The sequence below is a fragment of the Pongo abelii genome, chromosome 16 (assembly GCF_028885655.2).
Source record: "Pongo abelii isolate AG06213 chromosome 16, NHGRI_mPonAbe1-v2.0_pri, whole genome shotgun sequence".
Taxonomy (NCBI): domain Eukaryota; kingdom Metazoa; phylum Chordata; class Mammalia; order Primates; family Hominidae; genus Pongo; species Pongo abelii.
The window spans coordinates 55833338-55858719 of NC_072001.2; the positions used below are offsets into that span (position 1 = coordinate 55833338).

Sequence of the window (25382 nt, forward strand, 5' to 3'; positions counted from 1 at the left end):
TCTCTGACTTTGTTATATATATGTTTGCACATTTGCCTGTCTCCTTCACTGGAAGGTAAGCTCCATGAGGGCTTTGTCTTTTTTTTTATTTAATGCTGAATTCTCAGTGCCTAGAATAGTGCCTTGCATATGGTAGATAGTCAGTATATTAGTCTGTTTTCATGCTGCTGACAAAGACATACCCAAGACTGGGCAATTTACAAAAGAGAGTTAATGGACTTATAATTCCATGTGGCTGGGAAGGTCCCACATGGCAGCAGATGAGAGAAGAGAGCTTGTGGAGGGAAACTCCCATTTTTAAAACCATCAGAATCTCCTGAGACTTATTCACTATCATGAGAACAGCACAGGGAAAAGCCACCCCCATGATTCAGTTACCTCCTACCAGGTTCCTCCCATGACATGTGGGAATTGTGGGAGTTACAATTCAAAGTGTGACCATATCAGTCAGTCACTATCTAGTACATGACTATATGATGTCCACTGAGCACCAGTTATGTGCTGGACATTGTTCCTGCTGCTTCTGAGTATGTGCCAGCTTCTTTTTTTTTTTTTTTTTGAGATGGAGTTTTGCTCTGTCGCCCAGGCTGGAGTACAGTGGCGCAATCTTGGCTCACTGCAACCTCCGCCTCCCGGGTTCAAGCCATTCCCCTGCCTTAGCCTCCCGTGTAGCTGGGACTACAAGCATGCACCACCATGCCTTGCTAATTTTTTTTGTTTTTGTGTTTTAGTAGAGATGGGGTTTCACCATGTTGGCCAGGCTAGTCTTGAACTCCTGACCTCGTGATCTGCCTGCCTCGGCCTCCCAAAGTGCTGGGATTACAGGCATGAGCCACCATGCCTGGTCTGTGCCAACTTGTTTTGTGCAAGTTATTCCATGTGGGATGTAGAATGAATAGATCTCACTTTGGTGCAAATAGATTGCAAATGTCATCTAAGTGTATACAATCAATAATAACATTAACTTTTATTCACTTTAGAAAACTGTATATTGCTTTAGTATGGCCTTCATTATATCTTTGGTTAAGCTCAGCCTTTCTCAGTATCTCAGAGCTGTTTAGCCTCCTTCTTTCTCCCTTAAGGGTACGAAGAAAACATACGAGTTCTCCCTTTGTTTCCTGTCTTCCATTTGCAGATCTCTTTTTTTCAGCCATCTCTGTAGAACTGAGATTCCTTTAATACAACTTTTAGGGATTTTCTATCAGTTTGGATGCCCAGAGCAGGGCAATTCCATAGTGTCCAAGTCCAGAGTTCTAGTATGACCCTTCCCTTAATCTAAGAAAACTTTTGGATGGCTAAACTATGTTTTCTAAGCAAGGACGTGTTTTTTCTAAGCAAGGAACATTTGCTGTTCCTTTTTGCTTTAAGGCTCACACATATGGCCTGAATCCACTGACTTTTATTTCAAAATTTCTTTCAGTATCTATATTGAAGTGTGCTGATCTGGAGCACCTGCCTGAAAGCTAAGACCTTAGCTACGAATTAACATAGTCACAGTGTTCAAAATGAGCAGATAAGGTCTTCTCTATCCTGAAGAATTGCTGGCTGGGTGACCCAGCTCTTTGCAGAGGTCACACAAGGTACAGTGACCTTTCCATTCAATGCTCCCTTTTCTCTGCTCCTGTACTCATGCCATCCTTCATCCGGCTCTTCCCACTGGCAGCTCTTCTCATCTTACCATTGACCTTTGCCTTCTCCACGTGTTCACTTTGAATGATCACATGGCTGCTCCATTGTCTTCTCATTTCCAGGTATTGTTTTGTCACCTTTTTAGGCTCTCTCAGGTATTTCATGTGGATGCTCCGTCTTCCAAATGATGTCTCATACTCTCTGTGTGCATCGGCATTAATCTTGGTGACAATTCCAGTGTCTGTAAAGGATTTCTTTCACCCCATGGGCCAGGCCAGATTCTAACTCTGTGGGCTTCTTTTTCATACGTCTTTGAAAGCTTTCTTTCTGAGAAGCACCTTATTTTGAACTCTTTTATTCCTCCTCTAGTGTGAGCTATAATTGTTTGGAATTTCCAATCCAATTTCTTTTTCAGATACTCTCTGCAACTGGCCTACAGGTGAGGTCATTTGCTCTTTGCACACAGACAACACTTCTTTCCTGATTTAGCTTCTAGAGGATGCATTTTCAGGTTGAAGTAAAACCATTTATGCCAACTTGCTTGTCTCTGGCTTTTGCTGTAATTTTCCAAAGGGATATTTGTGCCTTGTATCCTCATCATGATCTAGTGGCTTGGGTATAAGATGAGGAGACACAAGTCTTTGGATTTTAATGCTCACTTGGTCATTGCAATTATTTGAGCTTTTTGAGAAGTAATGTTTTTGGAACTGAATTATCTTCTTAGTAAAGAGAGGGCAGCTCTGGAGTCTAAGCTAATGCGCCATTAGAGGGGGCTAAGCTTGCTAAATGAAGATTCTTTCCTTTTAATTTGATTGTTACCCAGGGTCTTCCTTAAAGTATATTTAATGGTTATGAATATTGTAGCAGTGGATTTCTTCAGATTTATCATAAAATGGTTTATGCTCCTTGCAAAAAATTAAGACATGCAGAAATTCGAAAAGAAGTAGGAATACTAACAATAAATGGTCCATCCATAATTTCACCACCAACAGGGAAGGCATTTTTTTCTTCTAGTCTTTTTTCTCTTCTGATGACACGGTTCAGTGCAGCCATTTTTATCAAAAGTTGGCAACTCATACAATGATCTAGGACTATAGCAAAAGCCTTGATAACTTTGCCATTGCCTGTTACTTTAAATACATATTTTAGTTCAAGTCACTTCCCAGCCTTGCAGATGGAGTAGATATCAACCCTGGAAGGAATCTCATTTCCCTCCCAATCTGACTACTACTAATTGATGTATGAATCTTCCATATTTTTCCTAGAAAGTGCCATCAAGTTTCTGTTTGCTGGACTCAGACCTTTGTTCCTGTGGTTTCTTTTGCCTGGAATGAATCCTCCCCATCTCTGCAGGTTTAAATTATCCCCCTTTTCAAGCCCCTTAGACTAAAGTCTTACTTGATCCCCTCAACATTGATATTTTTGATTTACCCTTTAATTTATACATTTATTTATTCATTTGAATAGTGCAATACCCTGAGCCTAGAATACCCTATTTCTGAAATCTTGATGGTTACATTTTCTATTTCAAAGATAATAGCAGCTTTTTTATTTTTCAGAGATAGAGATCTTGTATTGTGGGAAATGGAAGGACTATTCTCTCTTCTTTATGCATGGGAGACTCACATTTCAATATGTCTTTGGTTATGCGAACGTAAAGTACAGATCCTGGTCTGGAAAGGATAGTTTGAAACTATGAGGAAGGAGCCAAATTCAAATGGTGGAAAGTGTTGTACACTGTAGGAGTTGCCTGTCTGCAGGGATTGTTTTGGTACTGACTGGAAGACAAAGGGGAAATTTACTCTTCTAGATGTAGAGAAGGGGTTGTCAGGCATTAGTCTCATGGTGGGGAACTTCTGTTCATGGAGGTGGTAAATTGGCTTTGAAACATGGTGGCATGTATGTGAGGAAACTAAGGGAGAGATACCTTCAGAGGCATAACTCTACGGACTCTGGGAGCAGTGGTCTCACACCAAGTTTTGTGGGTTCTTCCCTGTGTTGTGACTCCCCTTTGTCCTCCTCAAATTTTCAGTAAGTTCTGTTGAACACCATAGTCTGCCTAAGGCTGTGTATTCGGAAATTAAGGGAGAGTCAGCATTCTCACTGGGGAAGAATTGAGACTGAGAATGCTCAGGTGGCCTGGAAAAGCTGGCTAAGCCAAGTGGTGATGCACAGAGAGGCCTAGAGTAGTAATCCAGATCTAGATGTGACAAAAGTGGCAGCCAAGATGACCTCTGGGGGGCAAATACATCACTCAGGTACTTCAAAAATACCTGGGGAGGAAAATCTGGCTGAAGACTTTGCAGGATGTAGGATACAGTAAAACAAGGAGCCCATACCGTTGTTTCTTAGCTTGTAAAGGAAAGGGTAATCTCAGGGCTAGAGAACTGAAGACTGATGAATTGTACATGGACTTAACAAATATTTGTTGAGCACCTACTCGGTGCCTGGCACAGTGCTAGGTACTGGGGATACAAAGATATCAAAGAAATGCTCTGTCCTGATAAAACTCATAATAACAGGTACTGGATTTTCTTGGTGGTAGCATGGAAATACACGAGGCAAATGTTGTAGTAGAGATGTGTACATGACACCATTTGAGTATGAAGAATGGGGTGTCTGACTCTGCCTAAAAGAGTGGAAAAGACAAAGGAATGGCTCCAGGAGGAGGTGATGTATAAATTGAATGTTAAAGGGTTAATGAGAGTTCAGATAAGATGGAAGAATACATTTCAGGCCAAGAGAAGACATGAGCTTATAGAGAGGTGTGAAAGAGCATGGACTTGGGGCCAAGTAGAGTACCTTAGTAGAAAGGAAGGGCAGAAGGACTGGTTAGAATGGGGAACTTGGGGCAGGGTCAGGTGAGAGAAGACAAGGTTTATATGATGAACTGAAGTTTTCGGATTTTATGCACCTGGTGGGGTATGAATGTTAAAAAAAAAAAAAAGGCATGCCAAAGAATTACATGATCAACTATGCCTTTAAAAATAAATTATTCTGTGCCATTGTAAAGGATATCCTAGGTTGGACTCCCTAGAAACAGAGCCTGAGATGGGGATTCTTGTGAAAATGACTAATTGAAGGAGTGTTATTAGGGAAAAAATAAGAGAGTGAGGGAGGTGGGACAGGTCATGGACAGAAGCTGGGAAAGGATGTGATTTAAGGAAGAGTCTAGGTTCAGTTGGATCTCAAGAGGAGCTCTGAGTGTGAATTATACCACAGAGACTGTCCTTGCTGCCCCCAAGGGGAGGATGGGGTCCCAGACATCTCCAGGTAAGATGGCTCCACCAGTTGCAGACAGTCCTCCAGAAAAGGGTGTAAGTGTGAGGGGTTAGCAGCCCAAACCTGTAGTGTCTGGGGCATAAATGCATTGAAAGCATCAGCTAATAAAGGGTGCCTGGGCAGGGCTCCAAAAGCGTAGGCTATAGAGGATGAATCAGGGTCATCTCACTGGAAGTGGAGGGACTATAAGGAGTTGCCAGGAAAAGCGTTATGTGTGGTGATGGAGAGAAGGGGGTAGATTTAAGAGAGATCTATGAGGTAGAATTGATGGAATTTGGTGATTAGTTTGGATATGACAGTGGTAGAGGAGAGAGAGGATTCCAGGTGCACCTCAATTTGGGATCTGGGCGGCTGGGTGCCTATTGCCTAGGAACTGTTTTTTCATGTAGGGGTTTAGGTGAGGAATAGATTTGTGAGCAATGTTGTTGAATTTGGATTTGCTTTCCTCAAATTGGGGTTCCTTGCCAAACACCCAGGGACTGATGGTCAGAGGACAGGTAGAAATCCATTGCTGTAGCTCAGAAGAGAGAGCTGAGCTGGAGAGTTTTAGACATCATCAAAGAGTCTGGCAATCAAAGCTGAAGGGTTGACGAGATCACCCAGGGAGAGGAAGACAATATAGACCATGCTTAAGACAACTCCTGTGGTACCTTATACCCAGCAGAAGCTTAGCACATGTTGAATTGAATTGCATATATTAATAAAGCGCTCTTTCTAGCTCCCAAACCCAGTTCCCCATCAGATGTCACTGACAAAAAAATTAGTGGGCTAAAAATGACACTGGTTGTACTTTTTGAAATTGTGACATGGAGATTCATTCAATGAGAGACATCAGTAGACCCTGGGTTTCCTCTTTCTACTCCCAGCCTGAGCTTTCAGCCAGGGGTCTCACCAACCTATCCCCTCTTCTCAGGGCTGGCTATATGGGATTCCAAAAGGGGTGTGCAGGTGTCCCAGGGAACGTCTTTCTCCAGGCACTTCTGAGTGAACCTGAGAGAAGCAAGATACACACAAAAAGACCAGTAAAAAGAGCAGGGCAATACTTTTATCCACACAACTCTAGGTGCCTTGCCTCTGGGGATAACAGGAATGAAGAAATCTCCTTTATTATCAACATCTTTGTGGTCACTCACCTTGTGAATTCCCAGAGGACTTTTGGCACCACCAGGCTGTTCTTTGGTAAATCAAATGGGTGTAAGGCAAAAAATATTTGGGCTTCAAATGAACTTGGGGTCCCATATTTTTGAGTTGCCAAGTAAATATGGAAATGGCAGAAGGGAAAGACCCTGCCAACACCACGTTTGGGCTGTGGAGGGGACCATGGTGACTCAAAAGCCTTCTTTTTCTAGTAGGGCACCAGACTGCCCCTACTCATTGCCCACCTGAGAAGTGCTGTTGCCTTTAACTTCTAATGGATGAAGTAGTGCTCCTGGAGGGGTGTAATGGGAAAACACACATTCTGGGCATGTTAAATGTTACATGGCTCCACCTCAGGCAGCTGACAGATGGTGATTTATTCCACAAAATATTGACGTGCTCTGCAGAAGTACCCTGTTATTGAGACATTTTGGCAGACCTAGTATTTCCAACTCTGTGCAGCTGAAACATTTTCCATGACATTCCTAAGCTTTGCCACTCTACTGTGCAAAAATGGCATTTTAAGACTTTATTGAGGTGTCATTTACATATGGTAAATTTGGTGATTCTAAGCATGCAGTTTGATGGACTCCCCACATCAAAACACAGAACCACTCCATTACCCTCAAAAATTTCCTTCTTTCTCTTTCATGTCAATCCCCTCCCCTGACCTTCAGTCCCAGGCAACCACTGATCTTCTTTCTGTCACTACACTTTCATCTTTTTGAGAATTAAAAATGGAAAATATCAATCCCAGCACTTTGGGAGGCGAAGGTGGGCGGATCACCTGAGGTCAGGAGTTCGAGACTGGCCTGGCCAACATGGCAAAACCCCGTCTCTACTAAAAGTACAAAAATTAACCGGGCGTGGTGGCAGGTGCTTGTAATCCCAGCTACTCAGGAGGCTGAGGCAGGAGAATTGCTTGAACATGGGAGGCGGAGTTTGCAGTGAGCTGAGATTGTGCCTGTGCACTCCAGTTTAGGCGACAAGAGCCAGACTCTGTCTAAAAAAAAAAAAAAAGGCAAATATCAGGGAATAACTTATCCTCTGTTAAGTTAGGTAAAATAGTAACATGATTAATCTTACTAAAATCTACAGATGGACAGGATTTTATGTGCTTATATGGATTATATCTTTCAAAAAGTAAGCAGAGGGAGAATAGCTCATTCAATAGGACATGGCTTTTGGTCACCTGAGGAGCAGTTCTTCCTGTACCCCTAAAGTCAAGTAGACAACTTAGGTTATTATTAGGATAATTCAGGTCAAACATATTTAGATCATTTGGGTTTTGCTGATTTTTGTGGATTTTGAATTTCTGGCTGATTAGATTTATTTGCTTAATGAAAGTTGGTGTAATAACTTGTCTTAGGGTTCTCAGGGCCTAGGGAGGGTGATTATTAACCAAATACACAAGCTGGAGATGGAAATATAGTCAGGTCCCAGCTTAGATCTTGAGGGTTGGAATGTCTCTTAGAAACAGCTGCCTGGTTGCATGGCATGGTGGCCGCAGGACCTCTTCCTTCCTCATTCACTTGACCCTTTGTCATGCAATTGACTTGTCTCATTCCCACCCATTCCTGTGTCTGCCATCACCCAGGGTAGGGGGGCATGTGCATAGCAGGATAGGTGGGAAGAAGGAACAGGTAATGAGAAGGTGGCCTTCACTGCTGAGGCTCACTGTTGTGGGCCTCTCAGTTTTCATCCCTTCTCCTGGAAGCCTCTCAGGTTCCCTTTGGTTTTCCACTCCAGGGCTCTGCCCCTGCCCCAGGCTGAGCTCCTGTGGTGCAACCTAGGAAAGTTTAAATCTTGGCACTCTCTTCTCTTTGAGAATGCAGAGATTTTTACCTGTCTTAAATCTAGTGAAGGAGGGTAGGGAGGAGAAGAAAGAATGGATTTGTTATGCATGGTTTTGAGGTAGGCACTGGGCTTCATGCTTTCATATGATATCTCTAATTAAAAATAATCTCTATTTGCACTAGCAATATGAGACAAAGTAGCTACTATTTATTGAGTGCCTAGCATTGTGCTGGGTTTTGTTGCTTTTTTTTGTGGATGGTAAAATAAAGCAGAAGGTCAGAAAGTGACTTGCCTGGGGTCACACAGCTGGTAAGTGATGTCTGTTTTCCATCTCTTTCTCAGTGGATCTGGTAGAGTAGAGACCTTGCTTGGAAGCTGTAGAGGGTGGCAATGGAGAAGGCCAATCTCTGGAGTCTAAGGAATTCCAGAAAGAAGGTGATCAGGATTGTCTGCCTGTTTGTGTGAGCATTTGCAGTGACAGTGCGAGGAGGCAGCTACATCTCCTCCACTTTTCGCCCCCTGTGGAACCTGTTTTTGACCCTCACATTCTCTTGAATTCTGTCTCATTCCCTATCCTGGGAGCCAGTGTTTTGGAGCTGGGGGAGGTGGGTTTCCAGTCCCATGAGTTGGCAAGTGGGGAAGGGAGTTCCAATCTCACTGCTTCTGAGGACACTGTGTTTCTCGGAACACAGTGGAACCCTGACTCAATTTTCCCAGGGCACCCTCCATAGATGTGCTTATTACCGTGCTCTCTAGCACTCAGTGTCTGATTTCTGCTCTGTTGGCTTGCACCACGGGGGGTGTTCACGCCCCACCTGGGTGTTTGCTTGTATCCTGTTGACCTCATTTGCTATAAATGCAACCTGGATCATGTGAATCCTGAAACATTTCTTACTTTTGTTCCTTTCAATGGCAGAGCTAGAGTAACCCAATCTACATGGGGGTGGTGTAGAAAGAGTTATCATCTAACCTGACTCATGTCTGATCATTTCCTGAGTTCATGAAGCACAATTGATTGCATAGCAATTCTCACCTGTGACTTGGTGCTGCATCAGACTGGGGCTTCTAACATGATAGAATGACAGGTTGATAGAAGCTGTGTAGGCTGGAAAGCCCTTTGTCCTGCCCTCACGCTTTCCTCTGTGGTATGTCAGAGCTTAGAAATGGGGAGGAGGTAAGACACCCTGCAGAGACACACAGCCCTGCTAACTCTCCCTTCTTGCCCTCCTCTTCCCTTGTGGCACAGATTTTGGGATAATGGAAGGATGGGGGCCTGAACAGTGGAGTGTATGACATGGTTTCTAAATGCTGGGGCACTTGTATTATCTGGCCCTTATGCATTTCCATATATTGGTTTCTCTTGGTTGTAGTTTAGAGAAATTTATCACCAGACTCTTGGAGGCTTCTCTAGCACTCCCTGGGGGCAGCCACGCTTCCAAGCGACCCCTAGCCTCTTTCATTGGTGGGTTCCTGTGCTGGTGCTAGGACCTGGGTTAGGGTAAGGCAAGCAAGATACCAAGCGTGCAAAATTCAAGGGTGTACGCACTCCCAGGGACGTGCAAGTATAGAGTCGGCACTTGCTTGACCCAGAGAATGAGTTCTTTCTTAAATTTTGTATCCTTACTTGCCTCACCATAGGCCCAGCTTTGCTGGGAGCTTATAAATCATAGAAATGAGCCTCTGAAAAGGCACACATTTCATTAAGACAGGGAGAGGGACCATAGAACTTTACCCCTTTGACAAAGCTGGCCTGTTTCTCTTGTCATTGGCATGGAAAATAAACTGTAATCATCTGTCTCCGGTCTGATTTGAACATATTAGTTTTCCTGAGGGACATGTCAGCAGGTATAACCCACATGCCAGGGATTGGGGAGATAGCAGCAACGATGCTAATTTGAAAATACTTCTGTGGCACTTAGCAGGGTGTGATTTTAATTCATTTTTTGTCCCTTGATAATCATAAAGTGCTTTCAGCCTGTGAATATCCATTTTTGACCAGCATGCTCATACTTCATCTGGGGACCGCATTTAATGGCTGTGTTGATGATGGGGTTCACAGGGGAATTGTGTAAAGTACAGATATTTGCTTTGTGGAGAGAAACACAACTGATACTAATTCACATGGCTATTCTGTACGGTGAATTGTAGATCTGACTACTTGCCTCTATGTGAGTGTTGTTTGTGCACACAGAGAGCTAATATTAGCATGGCACTTTAGGTTTGTCCCAGGTTTTATTAACATTGTATCATTTAGTTCTTGAAATAATCCTGTAAATTCATTGAAGCTGCTTAGTATAATGGGAAGTACATAAGCAATGCCATAATGTTTGAATTCTGCCTTTCCTGTTTAACTGGCTGTGTGACCTTGAATAAGTTACTCAATGGCTGAGCCTCAGTTTCCTCAACTGTAAAATGAAGATAATGATGCCCACCCTATAGGACTGTTGGGAGGATTAAATGAGTATACACAGTGCCTGAGTGCCTGGCACAGGATACGGTACAGAGTGGGAACTCAATAGGTGTTGTTTCTTTCCTTCCCCGGCCCAAATTGGGGTTCATGCTCTTTTCACTACAGCCCTGCTGTCCTGTCTTGACAGCACTGATGCTGACAGCATCAGCTCTGTGACATTGTTGGTAGATGGAGTCACAGAGCGAGAAAACTGCCATCTCTGAGTGTTGAGGGGCTGATTGTTCTCCTGCAAGCCTGGGTATGGCAAGATGGCCCCTATCAACTAGACACAAGCTCATCTTGCCAATAATGCAGGGTAAAGGGTGTTACCTGAGATTCTTAGATTGAGGTCCAGAGGGCTTGGGAGGAGAAGCTGGCCAGGCCAGGGCACTCCCCTGAGTTGTACCCTTGGGCACTCTCCTTCTTTCCATCTAGCTAGTGCCTGTGTCAGGCCCACCTAGAGGAGAGACAGATTGGGGTCTTCTCGTTTCCTGCAGCCCCCTCATAATTCCTGGTGGTTCATCTCTCTGCGTGGACAGTCTCTATTTTTCTTTCCTTTTCCCCCATCTGTTTCTATCCATCTTCCTGCTTGCTACCTGGTATTAGGGAACTTCCAGCTACTTCCTGAGAGTCTAGGGACTTTGCACTGGTGGTTTGCCACCCACCAGAATTTATAGGAATATGAAGCTAGCTCTATGTTCTTCTTGTCTCATTGCCTCCTTTGGGGCTGAGTTAGCAAATTGACAGCTGTCCAGAAAAGACACTGGAGATTCTATTCTTCAAGTCAAAGGAATGTCAAACAGTCAGAACCCTCAGCTCTGTCTCAGGACAATAAGTGTTGATTGCTTAGACTGAAAGAGCTTTCCTCATGCCTTAAGCAGACCAGTCCTGGCTCTGGGACAATTGGGCTTGGAGTCAGAGGATTGGAGTGTCTGTCTTGGCTCTGCCATTTGCTAGCTTGGAACAGCCAGTTAGCCTATTGAAGCCTCAGTTTTCCTGATATGTAAAATGGGAAGGATAACAACAACCCAACAAGATTTTTTATGTATAAAGAAAACAAGTAGATGAAAAGGCTTTAGCATGGTAGCAACAGAAGATATAATTATTATGGGCCATTGCCAGCTCCCTCAATCATCTTCATGCTTGAAGGGTGAATTTCAGTCAGATTACTTCCGGTCCACATTTTCTTGGATGCGGAAGTTCTTTCCTCTTTCCAGGAATTCTGATGGAATCCATAGGATCTTCTATTACGTTCAGCAGGAATGTGAAAATCTGACCATGGCCACATATGTGCTTCTTACCTCTGTGGGCTGTGCCCTAAGCCAAGGCTCATATGGGGGGCCGGCCATGGGAGCCTGCCTGGAAGTGTGAACATGGCATTCTCTTGGGCTTGCAGGGTCTCTGCAATGGGGGCTGCAGAATGTGGGGCTGGAGTGGATGGACAGACTGTTAGCATAACGAGTTCAGAGAGAAATTATGGGTAGTGACAATACCACTGTGAGTCTGGATTTATTCGCTGTAGGTCTGCAGCCCCACCAGCTGCCATTGAGAACCTACTAGGCAGGGCTCTGAAAGGTTTTTATTAATGAATTTGTCCAATGACTGAAGAGCTGCAGGTCATGCTATTCAAAGTGTATTGCTCCAAACTGGTAAAAGCCTAGCTGTCATGGGCAGAGAATCCAGTCAGACCTCTTCTCTCTTCTATGACATCACCTCACTCTTTCCTTCTTATCCTCTCCACTCATGCCATCATCCTCTGGAACTCTCGTCTCCCTCTCTAATGACTGCAGCTGCTCATGGCACCTCAGGGGAGGACATAGGAAGTAGCCTTCTTTGCTGCCAAATCCAACCTCTGGGTTATGTCTTATTTCAGAAGATACCTTGCTATTAAAGCACTAAGGCTCATGTTTTCCCTTTTCCTTAAGGAACAAATTCCATCATAGTCAAGGCCACACAATTAGGTGTACAGAAGCAGAGCCAACGCCTGATAAGATGGACCTTCATTTAGTGAGAGTTCCGACAGCTGCCAGTGATTGCTTCTGCAGCAGCCAGTGCAGCAGTCTGATTTGTCTCTCTCCCTTCCTTTCCCTCCCTCCGTCCCTCCTCCCCTCCCCTTCCTCCGTCTCTCTATTTCTCTCTCTCCTTCCCTCCATCCCTCCCTCTGTCTTTTTTCCTACCAGCAGACATTTCTTTTAAGCATTGGAGACAACATTTTTGGAAAAATCTAAATAAATAGCAAGAGGGGATGTCCTTTTTCCTTCTGTAAACATAAAATGATTTAAATAAGGGTCTTTTAAAAAGATGAAATGATAAAATAATGCAGTGTTATCTATTATATTACATCTTAAACTGCGCTCAGTGAAAACTTACCAGAGTATTTGGAGAGGAAGTCACACTTTTCCTCCATAGTATTAAGTACAATCTTCAGAATACAGGAGTTATTCATCTTTTTTTTTTTTCATTTTTTTCCCCTCAAGAGTGTTACAGCGCTTATAGCATGGCTAAAGCAGCAAAGAACTCGCTGGCTTCCTCTCCCAGGGGGCTGTTTCTAGACCCCACCTTGACCTCTACGTGATTTCCATGGCTGCTCTGAGGCCTTTAATGACTGGTCATCCAGGAAAGGGTCAATCAAGTCTCATGCTGTTGTGGGGGTAAAAGGACAAGCTGGGAAGCCATTTGTATCATTTTACAGAGAAAAGGGTTAAAGATGGCAAAGTATGAGGGCTTTTTAAAGACAGCTCCAGGGAATATTAGGACATTAGGGCCTATAAGTATCTGGCGTGGCCAATGACTTGAAACCTCACTAGATACCATCCCTTGTCTCACGACAAAGCCCCGTCTGCAAGCACCCCGTTTAAAGTCATTATCCTGGGCCTTGTATTTTTCATCCACCCTTGCTCTTTGTGTCACCCTATTCCTACATTTGTGCAGCTCCTGACCTTTTCTTAGTTTTCCTTTGCATTTCTGTACCAGTCGATGGATACGGCTTTCCTGGTTTTGACCTTTGGCCCTGCTAGAACTGGGCTTGTCCTCTGGGTCTGCCTCTTGCTGGCGGTTCTAATCACAAGTGGGTCCAAGACTCTCTTAGTGTCTGTCCAGCCTGCTCTGATTTCCCTGACAGGCAGGCTGAACAGTAGTGCCTCCTTCTACTTTGTGTTTATATGTGTGTGTGTGTTTGTGTGTGGTGACAGGTGACCTGCTCATATTAAAGTCTTCAAGGGAAATTTCAACAGTGAACAGCATTAGGCTGGGTGACTGCTCTTCCATATTCCAGTTCACCGTCTATTTGTGTTGTGTTGAAGCCATGCAGGCCAATGAAATTTAGGGATGTGTAACTTCTAGCTCTGCCAGCATCATTTTGTCTGGCCATAGTTGCTAGGTGAGATCTAGCTACTCTGACATCAAACTCAACCCAAATCACAGTCTTCCTTGAATTTTGTGCCTTCCTCCTAGGGTTTCTGCAAGGGGCTCTTGATTAATCAGCGAGGTGTTTGTAAAGCTGAGATCTCTCATTGCAGACGTGACGAGCCATAATTCCTAATAACGGAGCTACCTTTCTCCAGTTGTCTCAGCCTGAGTGAAGGGGCTCTGTTGTGATTTATTGCCTTGCTGCAAAACCTTTGATAAGTGGCCACCAAATGGCTCCTCGTTACTCAAAACTCCTCCAATTCTTTAAACTAAAGTCCTGTCCAAACCTCACACAAGCCACTTGTGTTCTGGGGGAAGTGAATCAGGGACCTTCTCACTAAACTATTTTGGCATAAAAAAAATCATAAACAAGAGAGGAGAAAATCTTGTTTGCTAAAGGGCTGCTGGGTGAACTGCCTCTTGGCCTTTCGATAGCATCTTTGAAATGGAAATGGCCAGCTGCCTGACCTTCTGTTCGGTGACCCTTTTTGTACAAAGTCAAATTGCAGCCGCCTCACAGCAGCAATTCACCTATGGACACAAACAGGATTTCCATTTTTTTCTAACTTTTTTTTTCCTGGTGCATTTGTTACCGTGAACATTGTTTTACTAGTTACATAAAAGACATCGTGCTTAAAAAAAGAGAGCCTTTACATCAAAAGGATTGTAACTCATAATGATTTCAAAATACTAGGGAAGTGTCTGTCTTTAATTCTGCACTCTATCCTATTTTAAAAATGTATTGTAATGTGAAAACGCCTGAGAAAAGACGATATTCTTGAACAGAGTTTGGGGTTGTTAATGTTCCTACTCTCTTCTTGTGGTTGAGGGGAAAAAAGTCTTGATTGTATTAAGAAGGGGGAAATAATCCCCGCCTTACTGTGAACAAAAAGAGAAAAAGAAAGGCAAGTACTGTTTATACGATTATGGTGAATCCCAGTTAATACATAAATACCTTTATGTTCTCTCTGTGGAGCAATTCTAAATTGGAATTAGGAATCTGTTCTAAAAAGGAATTAGAACCTGGCTATACTGCCCTTTTGGACCCTGTTGAAGCCTTTGGCACCCCTCCCCACCCCCACCATCCTCCTGCTGGTCCCTCTTCCTTCTCTTTCTGCTCTGATCGGGCAGGGCAGAACATCTTACTGAAGGCCGAGCATCAACACATTGTTTGGCTCGGAGAGTGCTCAGGATGTGTGCCCCACAGACTCTGCTTAGGTGTTCAGGTGCTGCTCTCCTTCTGATGCAGCTGCTTTGCTGGGGCTGCAGGCCAGTGTGGACAGAGAGGCCTGCCTCCCACCCCATAGCTCACACCCCACACGTGGGTGCCTGTTCTTCACGGGATGGATGGGATTGGGCAGAGGCTCACTCAGTAGCAAAGGGAAAACGACTCTTTCCTTGCCAAAGAAGCTAGAGACATGGCTCATTAAGTTTTCATGGTAATGGATATTGAGATTCTGATTCACAGAATAACCCTGCAAGGCTGCATGCAGAGAGTGAAAGGGGCAGATTCTGGGGATGGACAATCTTAAATTTGGATCCTGGCTTGGCCACTTCCTAATAAGCTGTATGACTGTGGATACATTATTTAATGTCTTGAAGCCTCCTTCTCGTCATCGGTAAACTGAAGGCTAATACTGTCTCCTGGGGCTGATGTGAAGATGAGATGAAATGATGTATGGGAAATTGCTCAGCCCGGAGCTTGGTGCATGGTCAGCACTCAGCGAACATTTCTTCCTTCTCCTTCCCACTTCACAGGTGAGGAAATGAAGGAAATGGCCAGATTGGGATTTGATCCAAGCTTTTCTTTTCTTTTTTTTTTTTTTCAGACTCCAAGTTCATGGTTTCACAGATTCTCCCTGTGTAAATGGGGATCCAATGATGTTAGTTAGTTACTCCTTATGAAATTTTCATCAAGACTTTAGTTTCAAATAAGTGTCTTCTGATTTGTTACTGGCTGAAATCAAACAAATAATGATGACAAACATGCAGACAAAAGGAAAAAGTGAAAAAATTCTATTCTATCACCTGCTTCTTGTGGGGACCTTTTCTCTACTGTACTGGGTTCACACCCTATCAAAAAATAATTTAAAAAACCCTGGAACAAATTAAAGAACACTGAAAAATATTCCTTCTTTTCTACTAATCCTTAAGCCTATCACTTTAATCCAACGCTTGATCATTTACAAATAGCAATATGCTAGTTGGATATCTAGTCTTATTGAATTCAAGCCTGTTTTCATGAGTCACAATCAAAGCATATGTGATCATTTAAATTCTTTTACTAATAATGTATCATAGACTTTTTTTTTACATTGCTGTCTAGGCCTCATAATTTTAATTTTCATGGCTGTGAAATGTCACATTCATTTTATGTTATCAAACTTACCCATTTTGGCCTTAAATTTGTGTAGGCAGTGCAAGCCTAAGGAGAAGTTTAAGGATACTTGTGTGGTGTGGTGAACACTCCAATTTGCCTTTAGTCATAATTTAAATGATAGTATATAAGTAATCCAGTGTCCCATGTAGGGGGCTGAAGAAACAAAGAATATGAAGTTTGTGCAAAACACAAACTAGAGCAGCAAGTTTAAGCTTTGGGAAGCCCCACTTAATCTTTTCCTTTGCTCTTATTTTTTATTCAGTTTCTTTTTTTAGCTGACTCCAGGCAGAATAGCAATAAAGACTCCTTGCCTACTGTGGTTCATCAGAAGTATCTAGTATCACAAATTCTGTTTTCATCCTGATAACCAGATATCAAACGGGCTCAAATACATTGGGCTGTTCCTGATAGAGATCTGAACTTCTAGAGGCCTCTCTGAACTAAGTCTATGACCCTCGTGTGACAGGGCCATTGTTACTTGTGGAACACAATCTTTCTGATCCTATGTGAGGGAGCATGTTCCTTGCAGAAAGCAGGTAGGAGTCAAACCTTTTGTGTGCTCTTGCCCTCCGTGAAAATCAAATCCTTGTGGCTACTTGAGCTTCTAAACCTCAGGCTTCATGAAGACAAATCACTTGATGAAAGTGAATTCTTACGCGGATCTTTGGAAAGTATCTTTAGAAAGCTGGAAAAAGTTTTTGAATTCCTACAAATAAGATTTAATTTTCTAAACTTTATATTTCACTTGCACAGTCAAGTCCTTTGTCCAGTCCTTGGACTAACTAAGGTCTGAATTTATACCAACTTTCTCTTTGGCCTTGCACCTGACAGTAGGTACTGTGTGTTTGTTGAATGAGTGTGTGTTTGTTGAATGAATGAATGAAACCTGAAGTCTGAACAGAGGTTAAACTCATGGGTTTGCTAATAACTCTTCCATTTGCTTTCCATGAGTGATTGTAGGTTTTAAAAATTTTGAAAAATGCAAGTGCTAAAAAGTTTTGGGAGTGTATAGATTTAGGTCCTTGTCTTGCAACTAACTCCCATTGTAAATTTGGACAAGTCATTTCACTTCTAAGGGCCTCAATTTTGTATCTGTAAAATGAGGCCAGCAAAGTGTTAGTGGGTAGGGTGATTATCCAGGTGTCCTTTATCCGAGGTTAGCACCTTGTCTTTCTAGCTTGCTGCATCCCAGTATGTCTCCACATGGCCAGAGAGCAGCATTCTCTTACGACTAGCCTTCTATGATTCAAGGACCAATTACTTAGAATCCAGACTCTGTGCAAAAGTAGCAAGAACAAGTGTTCTCAGTGTAGGCATTTGGGTAGATGTCAGCACTGCTGTAGATTTTGTGTGTTCAAGCTGAGCTCAGAAGATCTGCTGGAATTCTCTTCTCTTGGTGATCTCAGGGAGGGGGGCTTTTGGGAGTATACATTGGTTCAAGCATTGGTTAAATATGCAAGCATGACTGATTTTGGACTTCATTATTTCATATTTAGTTTGCATTCTTGCTATTGTATATTTAACTGACTATTTAACACTTTTACTTGGATCTACAGATTTTCCCCTACAGAAAAACAAAACAAAACAAAATAAAAAGTATGTGGTCTTCTTTGATGTTTATTGTCTTAGCAAATGCTACCACTATTCACCCAGAAGGCTAAGCCAAAACTCCAGGAGTCATCTTTGACCTTACCCTAAATTCATCACCAAGTCCTCCTCAGTGTAGCCTTTTATATATTTCTGATTTCCCTCTGCTTCTCTCAGGCTCCAAAGCTGCCTCGCTAGTCTGAGTCACCATGACTTTTTCCCTAAGCACTATAGTAGCTTCCTAACTGGTCCTCTCCTCTCCACCATTGTCCTTACTGGTCACTGATACATTTTTGCCATAGGAGATTCAGTTGACGTGTCTTCCAGATTGGAAATTAATCACGTCTCCCATCCTGCTTGATCCTTTGTGTGGTCAACCATGGCATTTTGGACAATGACCACAATTCTTAACATCTTCTAAAAGCCTTAAGTGGTATGGCCCTTGCCTGTCAACCCTTTGAGCTCCATGCTTGGTCCTCACGGATCTTCTCTGATGGTCATCTTTTCTCCTTGAGGAGAGAGAGCATTCCCATCTTTGCTCATGTCTCAGCCCAAGTTCTCTCTCTCTTCAGGGAAGCCTTGCCTGATTCCCCTCAATCTAAATATGTCCCCATGACCTAAGCTTTCATAGGCACACGGGCTTTTCTTCTGAAGAACAGAAGATGAAGAAACTGAGACTTAGAGGATTTAGTTAATGTGTCCAAAGTTAAACAGCTAATAAACAGTGAAACTGAGATCCAAGGTCCCAAAACCAATAATGACAGATCCAGGATTCAGAACTGTATTTGATTCTAAACTCTCTGCTGCTGACTACTCTGCCAGAGATGGGAAATAGGTTTTTACCTCACATGATAATTTTGATGAGCAGTGCTGCCTATAGTGACATGATGAAAAGGATTTCTGAGGTTGCATCCTTGCTCAGTGGAAAAGTATATCATGTTTAATTAGTGATGCCTGTCACAGGTGAAGGATTGGAGAAGGAAGGTAGACCAGGCAGGTAATTGCCCCGTGCAAATGCTATAATGCACAATGTTATAGTGCTCATTTGATTTCAAAAAAAATCAAGAACAGAACCTCCTTATAGGTCAGAAGGGTGAGGAGCAGAACCCAGGACCCCTTAAGAAGGGATGGAGAGCCTAATCATTGGGTTCTTGAACGATGCTATGTCAAGCAGTTGTGAAAATCACTCCCCATCATCTTTTTTTTTTCTTTTTTTTTTTGAGAGGGAGTCTCGCTCTATCCCCCAGGCTGGAGTGCAATGGTGCAATCTCGGTTCACTGCAACCTCTGCCTCCCGGGTTCAAGTGATTCTCCTGCCTCAGCCTCCCAAGTAGCTGGGATTACAGGTGCCCATCACCACACCCAGCTAATTTTTGTATTTTTTTAGTAGAGACAGGGTTTCGCCATGTTGGCCAGGGCGGTCTCAAACTCCTGACCTCAGGTGATCCGCCAGCCTCAGCCTCCCAAAGTGCTGGGATTACAGGCATAAGCCACTGCGCCTGGCCTCCCCATCTCTTTATAGGCCTCTTTACCTCCCTGCTATGAAGAAAGCTTTGATTGACATGCCACTGTGTACTCTTGTAGCAGGAAGCCAGGACTGGCAGAAGCAGATGGTAGAGATAGGAGTTCACTCCAAACTTTCTCAAGTTCACACCCCCACGATGCCTTTTAACATAGCATATTGGAAAACTCAACTTACTTTCTGCAAAAAGATTCCAGGAAGGTGTGAAAGTGGAGGGTGGTGTGGGGTGAGGATTTTTTTCTCACATGTCAGGATCAGATGTCCAGCTTCTAGCCATGTTCTGAAGTCCACTTGGCTAACATCTCTTTGAAGATCTGAGGTTTGTCTTATACACCTCTGAAGCTGCCCTGTAGTACCCAACATAGGGCTTCACCCATTAGTTCATCGTGGTTGAATCCATTTTACTTGTGGAAGATCCAAACTTTCCCAAGGCAAAAGGCATTGCCTTATTCTCCATCTAATGAGCTCTTTTCTGTGTCCTTGTCTGGGCACACGGTCTGGCACTGGGTTATTGTGCTGAAGGTTTAAGCAGCTTTCTTGCTACGGCAATGTAGAGTTTACTTTCATCTTGGGCAGGAGACTGCACCAGGCTTATACAAGCATACCAGCTTACCTCAACTCTCAGAAGGCACATGCAATTGGATCTATTTCCCTTCCTGTGGTCCTTGTCTCCTGGTTTCCAGAAGAAAGGGACAGAGGCTGTAGCATTTCAGTATTCTGGTTTATGATTCTGGATTCTGGGTTTCTAGTTGAGGATTCTAGCTGGTGAGTGTTTGAGTTCTTGCCTGTGACTCTTTAAATCCCTTCTGCTTCCACACTGGCATGCTGACTTCTAGTCAATATCCAGGGCAGAGATTTTGATTCCATTCCAAATCTGTTTCTCCCTTAGTTTTCCTTTCTTAGTATTATCAGATCAAAAATCTGTTTTTACTTCAAATTTCCATCAACATCTAGTCCATCAACAAACCTCAGTTCTACCTTCAAAACATTCTCCAGTTCTGCTCCTGTCTCCCCTACCCCAACCACTGCCATCTCAGTGCTGGCTTCCTTGATTTCCTAACTAGACTAACAGTAGCTTCCTCACTTATTTCTCTACTTCTACCTTCAACTGTCTCTATTTCACTTTCATACAGCTTCCAGAATGATCTTTATTAAAAAATACTTAATTTTGCCTTTCTGCGCTACTCACAGAGGGGTCCAAACGGCATTGTTCTGGATTCCTGTCATAACTTAAAGGGAAACTTTCACAATGTCTGGAGCCCTTGATGCCCTGCAAATGAAGGAGGAGGATGTCCTTAAGTTCCTTGCAGCAGGAACCCACTTAGGTGGCACCAATCTTGACTTCCAGATGGAACGGTACATCTGTAAAAGGAAAAGTGATGGCATCCACATCATAAATCTGAAGAGGACCTGGGAGAAGCTTCTGCTGTCAGCTCGTGCCATTGTTGCCATTGAAAACCCTGCTGATGTCAGTGTCACATCCTCCAGGAATACTGGCCAGAGGGCCATGCTGAAGTTTGTTGCTGCCACAGGATCCACCCCAATTGCTGGCTGCTTCACTGCTGGAACCTTCACTAGCCAGATCCAGGCAGCTTTCTGGGAGCCACGGGTTCTTGTGGTTACTGATCCCAGGGCTGACCACCAGCCTCTCATGGAGGCATCTTATGTTAACCTACCTACCATTTCTCTGTGTAACACAGATTCTCCTTTGCACTGTGTGGACATTGCCATCCCATGCAACAACAATGGAGCTCACTCAGTGGGTTTGATGTGGTGGATGCTGGCTTGAAAAGTTCTGCACATGTGTGGCACCATTTCCTGTGAACACCTGTGGGAGGTAATGCCTGATCTCTACTTCTACAGAGATCCTGAAGAGATTGAAAAAGAAAAGCAGGCTGCTGCTGAAAAGGCTGTGACCAAGGAGGAATTTCAGGGTGAATGGACTGCTCTGGCTCCTGAGTTCACTGCTTCTCAGCCTGAGGTTGCAGGCTGGTCTGAAGGAGTGCAGGCACCCTCTGTGCCTATTCAGCAGTTCCCTACTGAAGACTGGAGCGCTCAGCCTGCCACGGAAGACTGTTCTGCAGCTCCCACTGCTCAGGCCACTGAATGGGTAGGAGCAACCACTGAATGGTCTTAAGCTGTTCTTGCACGGGCTCTTAAGCAACATGGAAATAAGGTTGATGGAAAATAAACATCAGTTTCTAAACAAAATACTTAATTTTTAGAGAAGTTTTAGGTTCACAGCAAAATTGAGTTAAAGATACTGAAATGCTTCCATTTTACACCGCTCTCGCTTCCCATGCACAGCCTCTACCATTATAAACCTCTTTCACCAGAGCAGTACATTTGTTACAATTGCTTAACATACACTGATGCATTATAATTGCCCAAAACCTATAGTTTAAATTAGAGCTCACTCTTGGTGTTGAACATTCTCTGGGCTTTGGCAAATGAATAATGTGATGTGTCCACCATTATAGTATCATACAGAATCGTTTCACTGCCCTACAAATCTTTTGTGCCCTACGTACTCATCTCTCCCTCCCCACAATCCCTGGCAACCGCTGATCTTATTACTGTTATCATAGTTTTGTCTTTTACAGAATGTCATATGGTTGGAATCATACAACATGTAGCCTTCTCAGGTGGGCTTCTTTCTTTCAGTAATACGCAATTAAGTTTCTTCTATGTCTTTTTTCTGGCTTGATAGCTCATTTCTTTTTAGTGCTGAATAATATTCCATCTATTGTCTAAATGTACCACAGTTTATTTATTCATTTACCTACTGAAAGACATCTTGGTTGCTTCCACATTTTGGCAATTATGAATAAAGCTGCTATAAACATATGTGTGCAGGTTTTTGTGTGAACATAGTTTTTCAACTCCTTTGAGTAAATCCTAAGGAATGTTATTGCTGGATCATATAGTAAGAATGTGTTTAGTTTTCTAAAAAAACTGCAAAACTGTCTTCCAAAGTGGTCGTACCATTTTACATTCTCACTAGCAATGAATGAGAGTTTCTGATCGTTAAAAGATACAGAATGATCTTTTAAAAATGTAATACTAATGACTCAAATAAAGAGATCATAAAAGACTGTTATGAACAATAATACACCAACAAATTAGGTAACTAGGAGAAATAGATACATTCGTAGAAACATACAACTGATCACAACTGAATCAAGAAGAAACAGAAAGTCTAATCAGACCAGTGACAAATAAGGAGATTTACTCAGTAATGAAAAACTTTTTAACAAAGAAAAACCAGACAGCCTCACAGGTCAATTCTACCAAACATTTAAAGAAGAATTAATGCCAATTCTTTTTATTTTTTATTTTTATTTATTTATTTAAGACTGGGTTTCACTCCGTCACCCAGGCTGAACTGCAGTGGCATGATCATACCTCACTGTAACCTGAAACTCCTGGGCTCACGTGATCCTTCTGCCTCAGCCTCTCTAGTAGCTGGGATTACAGGTGTGAGCCACCACATTCAGCCACTAATACCAATCATTTGAAAATTCTCCCAAATAATAAAAGAGAATAAAACATTCCAAATTCTTTTTATGAGGCTAGCATCACCCTGCTAGCAAAGCCAGACAAAGATGCCACATGAAAACTACAGGCCAATGTATCCGATGAACATGGATGCAAGAGTCCTGAAAAATATTAGCATTTTCAACATAAGCAAATCAATTAATGCATATACCACATCAACAGAATGAAGAATAAAAATCACATGATCTCAATAGATGCAAAAGAAGCATCTGACAAAATTTAGCACCCTTTCATGATAAACGCTATCAGCAAGTTAAGTATAAGACTGTACCTCAACATAAAAAGGCCATGTATGACAAGCCAATAGCCAACATACTCAATGATGAAAAACTGAAAGGTTTTCCTCTAAGATCAGGAATAAGACAAGATGTCTGCTCTTGCCACTAATATGAGATATAGTACTAAAAGTTATAGCTGGAGCAATTAGACAAGAAAAGGAAATAAAAGGCATCCAAATCAGAGGAGAAGAAGTAAAATTATCTTTGTTTGCAGATGGCATGATTTTATATGTAGAAAACCCTAAAGACTCCATAAAAAACTGGTAGAACTAATAAATAAATTCAGTAAAATTTCAGGGTAAAAAAAATCAACATACAAAAATTATAGTATTTCTATACACTAACAATGAATTATCCAAAAAGAAATTTAAAAAGCAATCTTATTTACAAGCATAAAAATACTGAGAAATAAACATAACTGAGGAGATGAAAGAGTTGTATGAAAGAAACAATCAACAAAATAAAAAGGCAGCTTATGCAGTGGAAGAATATATTTGTAAAACATATATTTGCTAAAGAGTTAATATTCCAAATATATGAGAAATTCATACAACTCATTAGTGAAAACACAAATAATCTGATTCAAAAGTGGGCAAAGGAACTGAATAGACATTTCTCCAAATAAGATATACAGATGATCAACAGGTGTATTAAAAGGTGCTCAACATCAGTAATCATCAGGGAAATGAAATAAAACCATATGAGATATCTACTTCACACCTGTATGCTGGCTATTATTAAAAAAAATCCAAAAGATAACAAATTTCATTAAGGATGTAGTGGAAGGGGAACCCTTGTACACTGCTGGTGTCAATGTAAGTTGGTACAGCCACTATGGAAAACAGTATCCAGATTTCTCAAAAAATTCAAAATGGAACTGCCACATGATCTTGCAATCCCACTTTTGGATATATATTCAAAGGAATTGAAATCAGGATCTTGGAAAGCTATCTGCACTCCCATGCTTATTGCAGCATTATTCACAATAGCCAAGATATGAAAACTACCTAAATGTCCATTGATAGATAAATGGATAAAGAAAACCGTATACACATACAATAGAATATTATTGAGACTTCAAAAAGAAGGAAACCCCACCATTTGTGACAACATAGATAAACTTGGAGGACATTATGCTAAATGAAATAAAACAAACACAGAAGGGCAAATACTTAATGATCTCACTTATATGATGAATTTAAAATAGCCAAACTCATAGAAGCAGAGCTTGGAATGGTGATTGCCAGAGGCTAGGGGGAGGAAGAAATGAAGAAGTATTAGTCAAAGGGTACAAAGTTTGGTTATACAAGATAAACATGCCCAAGAGATCTGCTGTATAACATAGTGCATAAAGTTAGTAAGTACTGTATACTTAAAAATTTGCTTCTACCTTCTGGTAGATCTTAAGTGTTCTCATCACAAAGAAATCCTAATAAATAAAGAGGGCAGAAGGAAACTTTTGGAGGTGATGGATAGATTTACAGAAGAGATTTTGGTGGTAGTTTCAGGGGTATATATTTATCTCCAAACTGATCAGGCTATATACATTAAGTATGTACAGATTTTGATATGACAATCATATTTTAATCAAGTGGTTTTAAAAAAAGTAATACAGTCATGTCACTCTTGTATGTAAGATTCTGCAAATGGCTTCCTATCACACTTAGTGTGAAATACAGTCTATCATATGACCTTAAAATTATGGACCTTTTCTATGTCTTTAAACTCTCTTACACCCTCATTCACTATGCTCCAATGACACCAGTCTTCTGTCAGTCACTTAAGCGCACTAAGTTCATTCTTGCCTCAGGACTTTTGCACTTGCTACTCCCTCTCCCTGATGTCTTACATAAAATAACATGCCAACTCCACCATGTCTTTACTCTTTCTTATTGTTCCTCATGGCACTCATCTCTACTTGAAATGACAACATATATTAACCTGTTTACTTTCTTTCTTATTAGAATGCAAACTCCACGAGGGCAGAGACTGACAATTTCCCCAGGGTCTAGTATGGTGCTGGCATACAATATTTATTGAGTTCATAAGTGGATGGATTTGCAACCCACAGATCATTTTCCCCCTGGAGGGTAATTTGCTCATCTAGGAAATGAGAGGTTGAACCGGATGACATCTCAGGACCTGTTTGGTTCTGAAAACTCTGGGAGCATATGAGAAACTGGCAATTTGTTTTATTTTTTAATTTAACGTTTAAGTTCAGGGCTACAAGAGCAGGTTTTTTATGTAGGTAAACTTTTGTCATGGGGATTTGTTGTACAGATTATTTTGTCACCCTGGTATGAAGCCTAGTGCCTATTAATTATTTTTCCTGATCAATTTGATAGTGAACAAAAGG

The 25382-nt window shown here is 42.1% G+C and overlaps 1 pseudogene; it reads left to right on the plus strand.

Moving 5' to 3' along the window:
- Window positions 1–20397: 20397 nt before the first annotated feature.
- LOC100449337 (small ribosomal subunit protein uS2-like) lies at window positions 20398–21338 on the plus strand (annotated as a pseudogene).
- Window positions 21339–25382: the final 4044 nt, after the last annotated feature.